We start from the raw sequence: 16,031 nt of genomic DNA on the forward strand, positions 1-16,031 counted from the left end.
GTGGACTAGTCAGGAAAAGCAAGGCACAGGCGAAGAACCTCAGCCGCTTGAGATTCACATCAAAACTGAGGAAGGAGAAGGTCAGACAGGGACAGAACAGGTGTTCGATACACCTCCACTAACTCCTGATGTGGATAAGGGACATCTTAGACATAGAATAATAGTTCGAGCAGAAGAAAATCAAGAGATCGAAGTGCTTGAACAGGATCAGATAGGGTTAGAAGAACGGGTTCAGGAAACAGAAACAGAAACAGAGACAATCGAAAGCCAAAAACAAAATATTCCTGAACAAGGCCAGATTAGTAACCAGGCAGAAGAACTAGATGCTAGCCCTGGAACTAGCCAGATAGGGGAAGAAGAAGAAGGTGAAACAGAATTGGCACAAGTTAAAGAGAACAAGAGGGTAAGAGAAGAAAGCGAAGTCCAAGTGCCAACTAAGAGACTCAAGAAAAGAAAGCACCTTGAGCCTAGATTCGTAAAGAAATTGAGGCTAAGGATAAAGACGGTGGAAGAAAAACGTGCAGAAGCAAGGAGAAGAGCGCGGATAGCAGAGCAAGAGGAAAACTCTTCCAAAAGAAGGAGTGATCGAATAAAAAGACAAAACAAAAAGTACAAGTCTCCTGAATGGACACTCGTTTTGGAAGAACTTGAAGATCTTGATATAACTGACGTAAGCGACGGAGAGCCCGTCCCTGAGTACTCTGCTGAAGAAGAAGACGAACCACCGTGAATTTGCACAAAGTAAGCTAGCTGTGTAAAGACACAAAGAGGGGTCGAGTAACTTCTTCTGAGCCGAAATGTCTGATTCAACTGTGAATGGTAGACCTAGTTGCAGTCGTTGCAAGACGTGCTGCAAGGTGTGTATATGTAGTATAGTAGTACTGATAGTTATCTGGATAGGACTAACAATCTTTATACCCTTTACTGTAAGTAAAGATACTAACATTGTCCCTACTGAAATTGTAAATACTGACAGTGAGGAGCTGACAACACAGAGTGTAGCAAGACATGAGAGAGCACTGAGACAAACAAAACAAGACTTAGAAGCATCAGATGAGGGAGGACTACATTATCATGGAATTAAGAACAGGACACACTTAAATGTTTTTGCAAACTTGTTAATACACTATGTAGAGACTATGGAAATTGAAGATTGCTATGTCTGCATGAAGCTACCTACCTCTGTAGCTGAAGGCGTGACATATCATCACTTGCCATTGACATATGGAATCTCCTGTAGCATTTTAGCTAGTTTATTTTACAAAAAAAGACCGTTACAGGACTATTACTCTAACAATGACGTGATCTTTTCTGAGCTTCCTATACGTGGGAACTTGAATCCTGTACATACCAAAAGTGACACAATAAGATATATGGGAGACTACTTTCTGACTATAGGTAACATTGACCTAGCTGATGCACACAGAGATAACTTGACTTGTTCTTTGCGTGAGCAGGAAAAGATGTTCCTGAACATGGCAGAGAAAAGGAGAATTAAAATACAAAAGAAGGCTAATGACGAAAGTCAGAAAAAGCCAAAGTGGGCTGAGAACATGGAAGGCACCTCAAATGGTGGGGCGGGACCTGCTCTGTTGCTGGATTTTGAAAAGAAAGGAAAGTTATGTCTTCATCGCGAGAAGACTAGTTACTATAATAATGTTTTCATTGGTTCCAGTGAATGCGAACATAATTACAAGGTAATTGGAGGTTGGGGTTTCAAAAATGGGTCAGAGCCTGTGTTTCCTGGAATTTATTATATTTGTGGGGACAAGGCTTATTTCAAATTGCCGGATCACTGGTATGGAAGCTGCTATTTTGGCATTGTCTTCCCGAAAATATACCATGTGAATGGGAGAGCTGGAAGCAATGAAAATACTAATGGCTTAGTGCGTAGTAAAAGAGAAAGTATAGGTGAAATTATGGGTAGTATTTTCAGTGCACTGATACCTGGAGTGGGAGTGGTTCTGAACACACACAGAATTTGTAAATTGTCTACTATAGTGGATGTATTGTCTACTGAGACAGCTCATGGATTTCTGCTGGTCAACACCGAAATGGTTGCGATCAGATCAATGGTTTTGCAGAATCGACTTGCTCTTGATACCTTATTAGCAAAAGAGGGCGGAGTCTGCCGGATGTTGAAGGCGCAACATTGTTGCACTTATATTCCGGATAAAAGTGTCAGATCAAAAGATATGTGAAAAACATTACTAATTTGACAAAGGAACTCAAACCACTCGAGGTTGCTAGTGCCTGGAAGAGACTGGTAGATGGTCTCTCAAATGTAGGTCATTGGCTTGCTAGCGTAGGTAAAAGCTTATTGTTCAAGATACTGATGCCAATTGGAATTATAGGTCTTATCATATTTCTCATTTTTATCTGTTGTAAATGCCGCAAGCGCACCAAAAAGCACGAGGTAAATGCAAGAGGGTTGAAACGGAGTGTGGATGAAATTGAATTGGAGGAAGTGAATGATCAGATATACAAAAAGGTGAAGACTTCTCACCCTACCAGAACTGAGAGAGAAAAGTTGGAGCGATTGTTGGAAGAGATAGAGCTGTATAAAGTGTGAAAGAAAGTTGGCATCTGGTTCCATTTATTTTGTGATGATAGTAAATATCATCAAAGAGGGGATTGATGAAGCAAAGCTTCGCATATTTTGCGGACTTGCTGTACTCATGAACCTCGTTTATGTGTAACAAGGTAACAAGTGTACGTCTTACTAACATTTATATTAAGTTTGAATAAGGATCATGAAGCTTGCACATGTGTTTTACTAAAATAATTTACTCGAGTCATTTTAAAATGGCCGCCGCTTGTATTTTAGTTACTGCGCATGCGTCAGCCACACTCACGTGTCCTGACGTGTCTGCAGAAGTGGAGGGAAATTTATGCGCATGCGTAATACATAGCTTACACTGCTCGTGCAGTGTGCTCTTGTCATCGTTTCTATGTAGCTAACATGTAGATTGCATAAGTATATTTTTTGATGATAAGTTAGAAGTATAAACCCTGTGATGTGTTTTCATGATGACATTATTATGTATTAATTCGTTTTCGCTTACTTTTCATGTACCGCGGGGAATGGGGGTCTGAGAGAGAGGAGAGCCATATTGGAGGTCCCTTCTGCGCCTGCGCAACTTTCTGCGGCACAGTGGACCTTGACTGATGGAACACAGTCAGTTGGCAGTGATGGGCAAGATGTTCCTGAGAAAGTCACCTCTGCCCTGCGAGAACAGCGAATGTGGCTCCTTATATGTTACATTGTAATGTTGCGCTACTGTTTGCCGTGTAGTCTCTCATGGGAACCCCTATCTCGCTAGGCGGTACCAAAATATGTTAATGTGGCATACAAATACTCTATTATGATTGGTGTGTTACCCAAATCCTACCTTAGGACCAATCCAAATTGAGGGATTCTGACACTTTGCAACATTTGGGGGGTGGTACACTGCCCCAAACAGTATATCTACCCTGGGTTCACCTAGGGAATTGTCCGACTTGTCTGGTTTAGCTGACCTGTCACTGACCCATCGCACTCAATAGGTGACTGAAGATACAGAGAGCCGCGGAGCACTCTGTCCGAATTTGACCATAGACTAAGGTTTTACTGAACCTTAAAGTGCTGGCGAAGCACTTTGCTGGGAGTTCGCTGACCCAATCGGGGTCTTGATCGATAGCTGCAGAGAGGGTGGAGCGCAGGCGTTGCTTCCGAACTGTGGGTTCCGGTCCTGTCCTGAGGGTTTGCTGTCCTGTCCTGAGGTCCTGTCTTGATTCCAAACCCGAGGGTATCCTGTCCTGTCCTGGGTGTCCATTCTGCACCTGCTGTCCTTTGAGGGGTATCCTTCCTTGAGGGTTTCCTGTCCTTAACTGACCCGTGGCCAGGGTTTGGTTTCCACACCAGTCTAGGTAAATACTGCTCTAAGTTCTTTAAACTCGCACCTTTCTATATTTCTACCTTTGCTTCAATAAAGTGATATTTTGCATATGTTATTTTCCATGCTTTCCGCAAACCATTGAAAGTCATTTACAATTATCTCGTAAACGTGTTCCCATGTCATCTCACCTGTTAGAGATTATATTTTGCATTGCAGTTTGTCATTTTCTGATATGGTCTAGAACCTCCTTACCTAGATTGTTTAAAGGTCCTTTCACTTTAAGCTTAGCGTGTTACTCCTTATAGGCCCTCCTATAAGTTACCCATGCATAGTCTGTCCATGCTTAAACATTTCTGAGATTGTGTAGTATTTTTCTCATTTGCATTTCATAGCAGTATTTCGATGATTACCTTGTCTTTATTTCTCTATAGTTATATCATTTACATTATACTAGTTATTGAATGCCTTATTCTTGTATACCTTATGAATGAAAATAACGAACTTTAGATAAACATTTTAAAACTTCCAGTTGTCCGTGGTCATTTAAACAGTATTTTGAATGTTATTGTTTGGGTTTGTATTTTGTTTGCCTTTCCTTTACAGCTAGCTCCCTGATTCATTGTGGTCATTAGGTACCCGTGTTGGTGGATGGTAAGTCGGGTGCACTGAGAAACAATAGTAGGGAACACACACAAATTGGTAGAGCTCGTGAAGTCACCTGATCGATGTATATGGTGATTTGAAAGTATATGGGCCCTGAAGCCGGAAACGGCGAAATTATTGGTCGGGTGGCCTCGCGCGCTCTATCACTTCCACTGGGGACTCTTACTCCCTCTCATTCCTTAATCTGGACTTCTGCACCCTCCACTTAGGAGTGGCACTGCCAGACACTAGAACTGATGGAGGCCTGATTACAGACACTCCCAGCTCACTTAACAAGGGAGATCCCCCTTGAAGAATGGTCCAACAGGACAGACTAGGCTCCCTAGCTGGTGTTCCCTTTAAGAACCATCCAGTACTGGAGACTGAGGTGTGGGCACTTCGGGACACATCCCAATCTCACTCCTTCTCCGGCGAGACAGGATGTGAGAACCTACAATCTCCTCACTATAAGGTTACCTAGCTGGGCTACTCTGAACCATTTCCACCCCTCTGGGTTGGAAGACACCTGCACCATTCTTCTAGTATCACTCCCCAATGCAAGCTCCCTAGAAACAAAGAACTTACACACTCAAACGGATGTTGGCGTGTCTCCGGAAAACAATTACGGGGCAGGTTCTCTCTGACAGAACAGATTGAACAGCCCTTTAACACCATTTACCGTGTTAACCAATCACCCAAACGTCCAGTGCACCACAACATTCATCCACACTCACCCCACAAGACTGGTGAGACAGCATCTTACTGCAGCTGAAACACAACCTGTCCCCCTTTTAACCAGGAACCAGGTGCCATACTCTGGGAACTAGCAATGGGACTTCCTACACTGGACTGCATATTGCTGCCACTACTGGATTCCACTCTTACTGGGGATTCCAGAATATACAACTGCACTGAGGGGATAATCTAGCCTCCCAAGCTGGTTACTCCATGCCAATTAAGTTAACACTGTAGGCCAACCCTAGAAATAGCAGACAGTACAGGGGGAGTACAAAACATCCTTTAGCTTGCGCTGCCGGCCAACCCCATTAATAGCAGTCTGCATAAGGCCAGTACAAAACTCCTCCATATTCTCTGGTTTCTGTCCTTGGCAGCACCCCCAACTCATAGTGCAACAAGAAAACATATTGCAAAAAGAAATGACACTTAAAACAAACTCAGAAACAATAATCCCCATCCATGTGACTATCTAAAATGCAGAGCTTGTAGAGTAACCAGTTGTTGCTGAGGTACTGCGCAAACGCAAGTCCTATCCTCACTGCTGACACCCAATGTTAGAAATGGGATCTCTGGTTGGCTAAGGCTTGCGCCAAAGCCAGGCAGAGATCACCACTCTAGTCAAGGCAAGGGAGTTACACGCCAAAGATAAACCCTGCTCACCCCCTTGGTAGCCTGGCACGAGCAGTCAGGCCTATCCCGGAGGCAATGTGTAAAGCGTTTGCGCAACACGCACACAGCAACAGCATACTAGGCACACATAAAAAGGAACTCCACACAAGGTTATATCACAAATAGCCTTTGTATTATCATAAAACACATTAGAATACTAATCACACACAATACACTGTGCCAACTGGCACTGGGCAATACTTACAGGGGATTATATTCACATGATAGGGCCACTTGGACCACTGTCAGAACTTTCATTTAGTAAAAGTAGTAAATGTAGAACCTGTAATAAACATAGAACACTCCCAGTAATTACTGGCAAACACTGTACTCAGCATCATCCTGTAACATAAACCATATTATGCACAGTATCACATTAGGGGGCTCATTAGGATGGCGGACGGAGGAGCTACCGCGGCCCTGGAGTAGGCGGAAAAAGCCATTTCCGTGTCCGCCTCCCGCGGACACTCCGTCCGCCACATCAGGATAGTAAATAGTGTCAAAATTCCGTCCGCAACGGAAAAGCACGCACCGCCGCCCAACTACACCCCACCACGCGGCGGACGGAACCATTCCTGAGACTCCGCCGTACGTACTGACGTCTAAGACCGTCCCCCCAAATCAAGATGGCGGAAAATACACATAAAACTGCTGCGGATAAACAACCTGTCTGAACACGGCGGAATCCCCACAGCGACCATAGGTGACATAGCAGAGATACCCACCGCAAGCTGACCACCACCATGGACCCAGCGCTACACGTTTTCCCGATGCTCCGCGATCCACCACGTCCTAGTCTTGGCCCACCATCGACTCCGGCGCAGGTAAGGCACAAACCATTGGCTGTCTGGAGGGTAATACCTGCAAGGGTCGTGACGTAGGGAGGGGGAGTGTCATGTTTCCGAAAGCACTGATTAAAAGCAAATACAAAAACACATTTGTAGTACGCAACCAGGAATGACAACGACAAACCACGAGACATGATTGACTACCTTTATTACACATATTTGGGGTAAAATCACAGTGTATGCGTGAGCATGGGCAAAGTGGGCACCATAGCATGAACATCAGAGGCAGCACGTGAGAAGGCAGAATGCAGTATCACATTATCAACAGGGCATTGTGGATTACAGAGCAGGTACATCAGAGGCAGCACGTGAGAGGGCACAATGCAGTGTCAGAACAGCACCAGGGCATTGTGGATTACAGAGCAGGTACATCACAGGCAGCACGTGAGAGGGCAGAATGCAGTATCAGAACAGCAACAGGGCATTATGCCCAACAGAGCAGGTACATCAGAGGCAGCACGTGAGAGGGCAGAATGCAGTATCACATTATCAACAGGGCATTGTGCCCAACAGAGCAGGTACATCATAGGCAGCACGTGAGAGGGCAAAATGCAGTATCAGAACAGCAACAGGGCAGTGTCCATAACAGTGCAGGTACATCAGAGGCAGCACGTGAGAGGGCAGAATGCAGTATCAGAACAGCAACAGGGCATTGTGGATTACAGAGCAGGTACATCACAGGCAGCACGTGAGAGGGCAGAATGCAGTATCAGAACAGCAACAGGGCATTGTGGATTACAGAGCAGGTACATCACAGGCAGCACGTGAGAGGGCAGAATGCAGTATCAGAACAGCAACAGGGCATTGTGCCCAACAGAGCAGGTACATCAGAGGCAGCACGTGAGAGGGCAGAATGCAGTATAACATTATCAACAGGGCATTATGCCCAACAGAGCAGGTACATCATAGGCAGCACGTGAGAGGGCAAAATGCAGTATCAGAACAGCAACAGGGCAGTGTCCATAACAGTGAAGGTACATCAGAGGCAGCACGTGAGAGGGCAGAATGCAGTATCAGAACAGCAACAGGGCATTGTGGATTACAGAGCAGGTACATCACAGGCAGCACGTGAGAGGGAAGAATGCAGTATCAGAACAGCAACAGGGCATTGTGGATTACAGAGCAGGTACATCACAGGCAGCACGTGAGAGGGCAGAATGCAGTATCACATTATCAACAGGGCATTGTGCCCAACAGAGCAGGTACATCAGAGGCAGCACGTGAGAGGGCAAAATGCAGTATCAGAACAGCAACAGGGCAGTGTCCATAACAGTGCAGGTACATCAGAGGCAGCACGTGAGAGGGCAGAATGCAGTATCAGAACAGCAACAGGGCATTGTGGATTACAGAGCAGGTACATCACAGGCAGCACGTGAGAGGGCAGAATGCAGTATCAGAACAGCAACAGGGCATTGTGGATTACAGAGCAGGTACATCACAGGCAGCACAAGTACGTGTTCCAACCAACCCATCCCAGAGACCACTACAGTGAAAGGCAGTTCTCAATGGACACATCATGTGAAATAAAATGTGAGTGAAGTGAACACCACCTCTCATCACCGAATCAGGTGGACTGCGTGAACTACCTGCCTCGGACACACTGGCAGCACCAGCAACAGGAGTGTGAGACACAGCTACAGCCCGAGTCACACACACATGGGCCACAGACCCAGAAACACTGCCAGCACCAGTAACAGGAGTGTGAGACACAGCTACAGCCCGAGTCACACACACATGGGCCACAGACCCAGATACACTGGCAGCACCAGCAACAGGAGTGTGAGACACAGCTACAGCCCGAGTCACACACACATGGGCCACAGACCCAGAAACACTGCCAGCAGCAGCAACAGGAGTGTGAGACACAGCTACAGCCCGAGTCACACACACATGGGCCACAGACCCAGATACACTGCCAGCACCAGCAACAGGAGTGTGAGACACAGCTAAAGCCCGAGTCACACACACATGGGCCACAGACCCAGATACACTGCCAGCACCAGCAACAGGAGAGGGCACAACTGACACTGTGCCACTACATGATGCATGACACCGAACAACAGACACAGTGCCACTATCTGAAACATGAGAGTCAACTGCACCTGCGCCACTGGGACCACTTGAATGATGAGCCACAGGGCTGTATGGGCCAGGAGGCAGGGTGGCCCTGGGAGCTGGGGATAGCTGACCTTCAGCGACATCGGGGTGGGCATGTGTCAATGGTGTGTGTCTGCGTTTCTTAGGGATATGTGAGTGCACCCTGGACAGGACAGGACTGGCAAGTGGTGGTGATTCCAAACAAATATCACCCACCATAGGTGGAGCATCTGCTGCCGTGGATCGGCTTTCTGGGGACGGGCTGGAGCCTGCTTGTCGTTTGCTGTGTGCCTGCCGCCTGGACTCTGATTCATGTGTAATGGGGGATGCAACAACAGGGGACTCCCTCCTCTGCTTCTGACTGGCCTGGATGGGAGTGGAGGTATGGGGGGACTCCGCCGCGGAGACATCTGTTTGCCGCTCATTCGAAAACATCAGCCGCAGTGCAGCCAGGGGTGATGTATGCCTGTCCTTGATTGCGCCATTGCCCATGGGAGAAGACTCGTCCTTAGGAAGTGCCTTATCCGTAGGTGGAGTGTTGTCTCTCGACTTTGCCTGTGGCCTGGACAGTGCCCTGTTCCTGCCAGCAGACTTGTCGTCTGTGGTGTACCTGTCTCCAGAAGACACCTGCTCTCTGTGTGTGTCCCTGCCCTTGGGAGATGGCCCTCGCACTGTTGTGGGCCTACCCTTGGGACTCTCCCTGCTCCTTTGAGGTGCCTTTGTCTTTTGACTGTCCTTGTCCCTGTCCTTGGGAGTGGTCCCTTCCTCCGTTGTGGGCCTGCCCTTGGGACTCTCCCTGCTCCTTTGAGGTGCCTTTGTCTTTTGACTGTCCTTGTCCCTGTCCTTGGGAGAGGTCCCTTCCTCTGTTGTGGGCCTGCCCTTGGGAGTCTCCCTGCTCCTTTGAGGTGCCTTTGTCTTTTGACTGTCCTTGTCCCTGTCCTTGGGAGTGGTCCCTTCCTCTGTTGTGGGCCTGCCCTTGGGACTCTCCCTGCTCCTTTGAGGTGCCTTTGTCTTTTGACTGTCCTTGTCCGTGTCCTTGGGAGTGGTCCCTTCCTCTGTTGTGGGCCTGCCCTTGGGACTCTCCCTGCTCTTTTGAGGTGCCTTTGTCTTTTGACTGTCCTTGTCCGTGTCCTTGGGAGTGGTCCCTTCCTCTGTTGTGGGCCTGCCATTGGGACTCTCCCTGCTCCTTTGAGGTGCCTTTGTCTTTTGACTGTCCTTGTCCGTAACATTGGGAGTGGTCCCTTCCTCTGTTGTGGGCCTGCCCTTGGGACTCTCCCTGCTCCTTTGAGGTGCCTTTGTCTTTTGACTGTCCTTGTCCCTGTCCTTGGGAGTGGTCCCTTCCTCTGTTGTGGGCCTGCCCTTGGGACTCTCCCTGCTCCTTTGAGGTGCCTTTGTCTTTTGACTGTCCCTGTCCCTGTCCTTGGGAGTGGTCCCTTCCTCTGTTGTGGGCCTGCCCTTGGGACTCTCCCTGCTCCTTTGAGGTGCCTTTGTCATTTGACTGTCCTTGTCCAAGGGACTGTTCATGGACTTCGGAGTATCCCTTGCCTTGGGAGTACCTTTAGTTGAGAATGCCTGTGTAGCATGTGATGGCAGGCCCCCCAACACCAGTTGTGGATCCTGTGTGTGTACTCCAGGGTATCCGACGTTGTCTTTGTGAACAGATTTTGCAGACCTAGGGGATGGTGTCTGTGCCCTCTGTGGCCGGACGTGCTTCTAGTGAAATACCCTGTATTAGAGTCCATGTCCGAACATTCACTACCCCCTGACACATCCAGTGGTGGAGATTGGGAAACAGAGGAAGCACCCGGTCCATGCAACTGTACTATGGCAGACGACACACTGCTTGCTAATGAATGCACTGTCCTGTGTAGACCTGCAAGATCGCCATGCATCCCTTCCATGAATGCCACAACCTGACCCAACTTCCTATCATGGTCTTGGAAAGCATTTGTCATATTGGTCTGCCCCACACACAGCTGTCGCAGCAGATCAACAGCCTCAGCACACAGTGCATTTTGGCTCACCGTCGCAGGGGCGGCGGTGCCTGCACTGAACGCCACTCTGCTCCCCCTACTCCTGCGTGCACGAACAGTACATGGTGCAGTTGGCGGAAGTGTGGGCCCTGTGTGCTGTGTCCCCACAGAAGGTGATGACTGCCCACTCCCAGTCTGTGACAACAGTGCTGGCTCACCATCACCGTCGGAAGATGAGGATGATGGTGTCTCCACATGCGAGTCCTCAGGGAGGGTCCTGTCCCCCTCTCCGGCGCTGCCATCCTCTGTGTCAGTCTGCATGGGTGTGAAGTCGGATCCGGATGCATTGCCTCCACTCATCTCCGCCGTCTGTGGCTGAGTGCCGTCTGTCACAGCTGAAAAGCACAGAAAAGAGGTGTAAGTCATGGGCACACTCACGTACAGAAGGACAAGGTTTCCATGATTACATAGCTGACAAAGTTATTCTGGCCCCCATCCTGCACACGGCCCACCTCTACCAGTCATCCTCACATTACATGAGCGTTGTTGTCCGTGACACATGTACAGCATGCGGACAGGGCAGGAGCACGTACATCTGCACACATGTCTTTCCATGGGTCCATGGACCATTACGGCATGTGCTTAATCACTCGACTACTAAGCAAGTGGCGTGTCAACATGCCGGACCTGGATATCAAATTACACCCACCCAATGGCACCAACGTGCCAACGCAGAGATACATAAGCACCAGGGAACTCAATACTGTGTCTGGGAACCAATACATGCATAGCACTGCCAAGTATCCTACACAGACAGTATGATCACCGCTAGTTTGCTGTTGATCCACACTCAGCCGTTCGGAGAGGTCAGGATGCGTCACAGCAATGATACGGTGCATGAGAGGAGTCATGGAGCGTCGGGCCAGACGTGGCGTCTTTGGAATCATCCCCAGTGTCACTTCCGCTACATTTCTGCTCAGCCTGGCAATGTCGTCCCAGCGTTTGTGGCAGTGTGTATGTCGTCTGTTGCACACCCCCAGTGCCCGTACATCTCGTGCAATGTTCCTCCAAACTTCCTTGCGAAGGTGCAGCTTGACCTAGCATGATGGGACACAAAAGGGTGCAAGTCAGTGGACAGTTGGCCTGTCACACAGATAGGGGCAACACGTATCTGTCAGCAGCCATGCACAATCTTAAATATATGTCGAGCACACAGTACACTGGCAAAATTGCAGAAGCCAGGAGTAATTTGCCATCTCATGCACACCAACATGTCCCACATTGCACTTACCACCTCTCCGGGTGCGCCGTAGAGGCGTCTATAGTTGCGGAGCACACCGTCCACGAGGACATCAAGCTCCGCGGCGGTGAAGGGACGAGACCGGATCTCTTTCTCTCTGGACATGGCAAGATCACGGAGTATGGCAGTAGAGCAGCAGTCGGTGGTCAGCTCAGCAGCAGCAGCTCGAGGTGATGGTCACAGGCAGCAGTCGGTGGTCAGCTCAGCAGCAGCAGCTCGAGGTGATGGTCACAGGCAGCAGTCGGTGGTCAGCTCAGCAGCAGCAGCTCGAGGTGATGGTCACAGGCAGCAGTCGGTGGTCAGCTCAGCAGCAGCAGCTCGAGGTGATGGTCACAGGCAGCAGTCGGTGGTCAGCTCAGCAGCAGCAGCTCGAGGTGATAGTCACAGGCAGCAGTCGGTGGTCAGCTCAGCAGCAGCAGCTCGAGGTGAACAGGCAGCACTGGTTCCCAGGGTAGGATGTGTGCTTTTAGACATCACACATATATAGGGCCCTCAGCACGTGTCAGTGGCATACGTCGACAGCAATTGGTCCGGCCAGGATGCGTGTTCGTAAAAGGGCCAATGAATCTCGCCGCCATAGCGGTGCACTGCTTCCGCTATTTTCGATTGGCCATACCCGGCCAGCCTTCCCTCTTCCCATTGGCTGCATGTGCACGTGCCGTCACGGTGACACATTGGCAACCGCACGTGCAAGCCTCCGGCACGGATGCTTCATTTGCAACAATGTTCTATGACTGGCGCCACCATGGCGGTGCACGTACTCTACGGGGGAGGTGCAGGCCTACACACCCTTTCTATTTAGTCAATGGACATGGCAGTTCATGACCCCTCTTGCATTCAGATTGCATCATCCACCATACACCGGCCGGACCAGCCCGGTCTTTGACCGCCGTTCCGGCCATGTCCACAACCGCCATTGCAGGCCTGGCCTAGGACCGCCGTTCCGGCCTTGTCCACAACCGCCGTGGCAGGCCTGGCCTAGGACCGCCGTTCCGGCCTTGTCCACAACCGCCGTGGCAGGCCCGGCCTAGGACCGCCGTTCCGGCCTTGTCCACAACCGCCGTGGCAGGCCTGGCCTAGGACCGCCGTTCCGGCCTTGTCCACAACCACCATGGCAGGCCTGGCCTAGGACCGCCGTTCCGGCCTTGCCCACAACCGCCGTGGCAGGCCTAGCCTAGGACCGCCGTTCCGGACTTGTCCACAACCGCCGCCGGCCATGTCCACAACTGCCGTGCTGGCAAGGCGGTTGTGGACAAGGCCGGAACTGCGGTCCTAGGCCAGGCCTGCCACGGCGGTTATGGACAAGGCCGGAACGGCGGTCCTAGGCCAGGCCTGCCATGGCGGTTGTGGACAAGGCCGGACTGGCGGTCCTAGGCCAGGCCTGCCAGGGCGGTTGTGGACAAGGCCGGAACGGCGGTCCTAGGCCAGGCCTGCCACGGCGGTTGTGGACAAGGCCGGAACGGCGGTCCTAGGCCAGGCCTGCCATGGCGGTCCTAGGCCAGGCCTGCCACGGCGGTTGTGGACAAGGCCGGAACGGCGGTCCTAGGCCAGGCCTGCCACGGCGGTTGTGGACAAGGCCGGAACGGCGGTCCTAGGCCAGGCCTGCCACGGCGGTCCTAGGCCAGGCCTGCAATGGCGGTTGTGGACATGGCCGGAACGGCGGTCAAAGACCGGGCTGGTCCGGCCGGTGTATGGTGGATGCAAGAGGGGTCATGAACTGCCATGTCCATTGACTAAATCGAAAGGGTGTGTAGGCCTGCACCTCCCCCATAGAGTATGTGCACCGCCATGGTGGCGCCAGTCATAGAACATTGTTGCAAATGAAGCATCCGTGCCGGAGGCTTGCACGTGCGGTTGCCAATGTGTCACCGTGACGGCCCGTGCACATGCAGACAATGGGAAGAGGGAAGGCTGGCTGCGTATGGACAATAGAAAATAGCGGAAGCAGTGCACCGCCATGGCGGCGCCAATGATATTGTATTGCCAGACGCTGCACCGTGATGTGTTGTCTGCAGTAGCGTCATGAGGGTTGTGAGCGTGATAGGGAAATTTGATATGTCATGCTATATTCCATGTGTGTCCATATTATGCCCATCGGTGGGCACACAATGTGCAACAGATGTGCATTTTGACTTGTTGACGACGGGTGTGACCCTATGGATTTTTTACATCTTCACATGTAGACAGTACATCACGACTGTATGGCCACATTCTGATTCTGTTGTCAGTGCGTAGTTCAGGCGAGGTGACTACAATGGTGGTGTTACACATGCTTTGAGTGTATGTGTGTTGGCTGTCGTGTCAGCATGCATGTAATGACCGTATGCTCAACATTATTGGTGTTGGCATTTGTGCAAGATGACATGGCGTGTGTGTATATTTATCGTTTGTGTGCATGCACTTGCATGTGTGTCTGTGATGTGGATTCTAAACATTAGGGTCAAGACACACGTATTGTCAGTAATGTTCACATGTGACTACGTTGCGTTGTACGTGTTGACACTTCCTGTTGCAAGTGTGTGCACATTGTTAAATGGCCACTGCGCATTGTATTGACTGTCTGAAATGACAGACATATGACCATTGTCCTATACATTTTTATTCTTGCTAATGTTGGCTTACATGTGATGGAGTTGCACACGTATGCGTCGTTTGGAGGTTGACTGAAGTTACATCTTCTCCCACACAGGAGGGCTCCAAATGTGCATCGGCCATACACTGTGCTTGAGGATATGGTTGACGAGGAGGTGATTCGGAAATTCCGGCTGGATCGACGTCGGTTGATGGAGCTTGTTGCCCAATTGTCTCCTCATCTGCAGCCACGAAGGACGTATCCTGGTTCTATTACACCCACAGCAAAGGTTATGGCGGCACTACATTTCTTTGCTACTGGCACCTTTCAGTACACAGTTGGACATGCCGGGGGGATGTCACAGTCCATGTTCAGCACGGTACTTCGGGATGTTTTAAGAGCTATGATGCTGTACAAGAATGACTACATACATTTCCCACGGCCGGAAGAGTTGCCAGCAGTCAAGACAGACTTCTATGCACTGGGCCATATACCACACGTAGTCGGTTCTATTGATGGCACACATATCGCTATAATTCCACCACGGGCACGTGAGCAGGTTTTTAGGAATCGCAAGCACTTCCATTCGCTGAACGTGCAGGTGGTGTGCCTGGCAATAAACATCATCTCCCATGTGTGTGCAAGATTTCCAGGCTCCGCACATGACGCCCACATCATGCGGAGCAGCATTGTCCCCCAACTGATGGCAAATCTGCGACCCGGTCAAGCGTGGCTTGTTGGTGAGTGTGCAGTGGGGACTTTTGTGATCTGTGTGGCATGGGGTACCCACCATATCTGGTTGTGATATTTGTGTCTGTCATCCCCCTACATAGGTGACTCGGCGTACCCAAACCGGCCCTGGCTCCTGAGTCCCATACGTAATCCTACTACACCGGGTGAAATGCGCTACAATGATGCACATGGAAGGACACGCAGAGTGACAGAACGTACCTTTGGACTGCTAAAGTCTAGGTTTCGGTGCCTGGATAAGACCGGAGGGGCCCTGCCTTACTCACCAGGCAAAGTATGCAGGATTGTGATTGCCTGCTGCATGCTCCACAACCTGGCCGTGCGCAATGACATTGAACTGCTCTTGGACCCTGAAGACGTACAAGTTCCTCGGCCTCCCATCCCACCCATGTCGACTGATGAGGATAGTGGTGAGGAGGAAGGTGTGGACAAGAGGCGCCAGCTCATTGATCGCTACTTCCCTTGAATGTGAGTAACTACCTCTTGTGGCGGTTGACAATGCCTTATGTATGTTTGCTGGTGTTGTGTGGATGTGGGGTTGATCAGCTGTGTGTTCTGGTTTGT

This window comes from Lissotriton helveticus, chromosome 3_1 (assembly GCF_964261635.1).
Source record: "Lissotriton helveticus chromosome 3_1, aLisHel1.1, whole genome shotgun sequence".
NCBI lineage: Eukaryota > Metazoa > Chordata > Amphibia > Caudata > Salamandridae > Lissotriton > Lissotriton helveticus.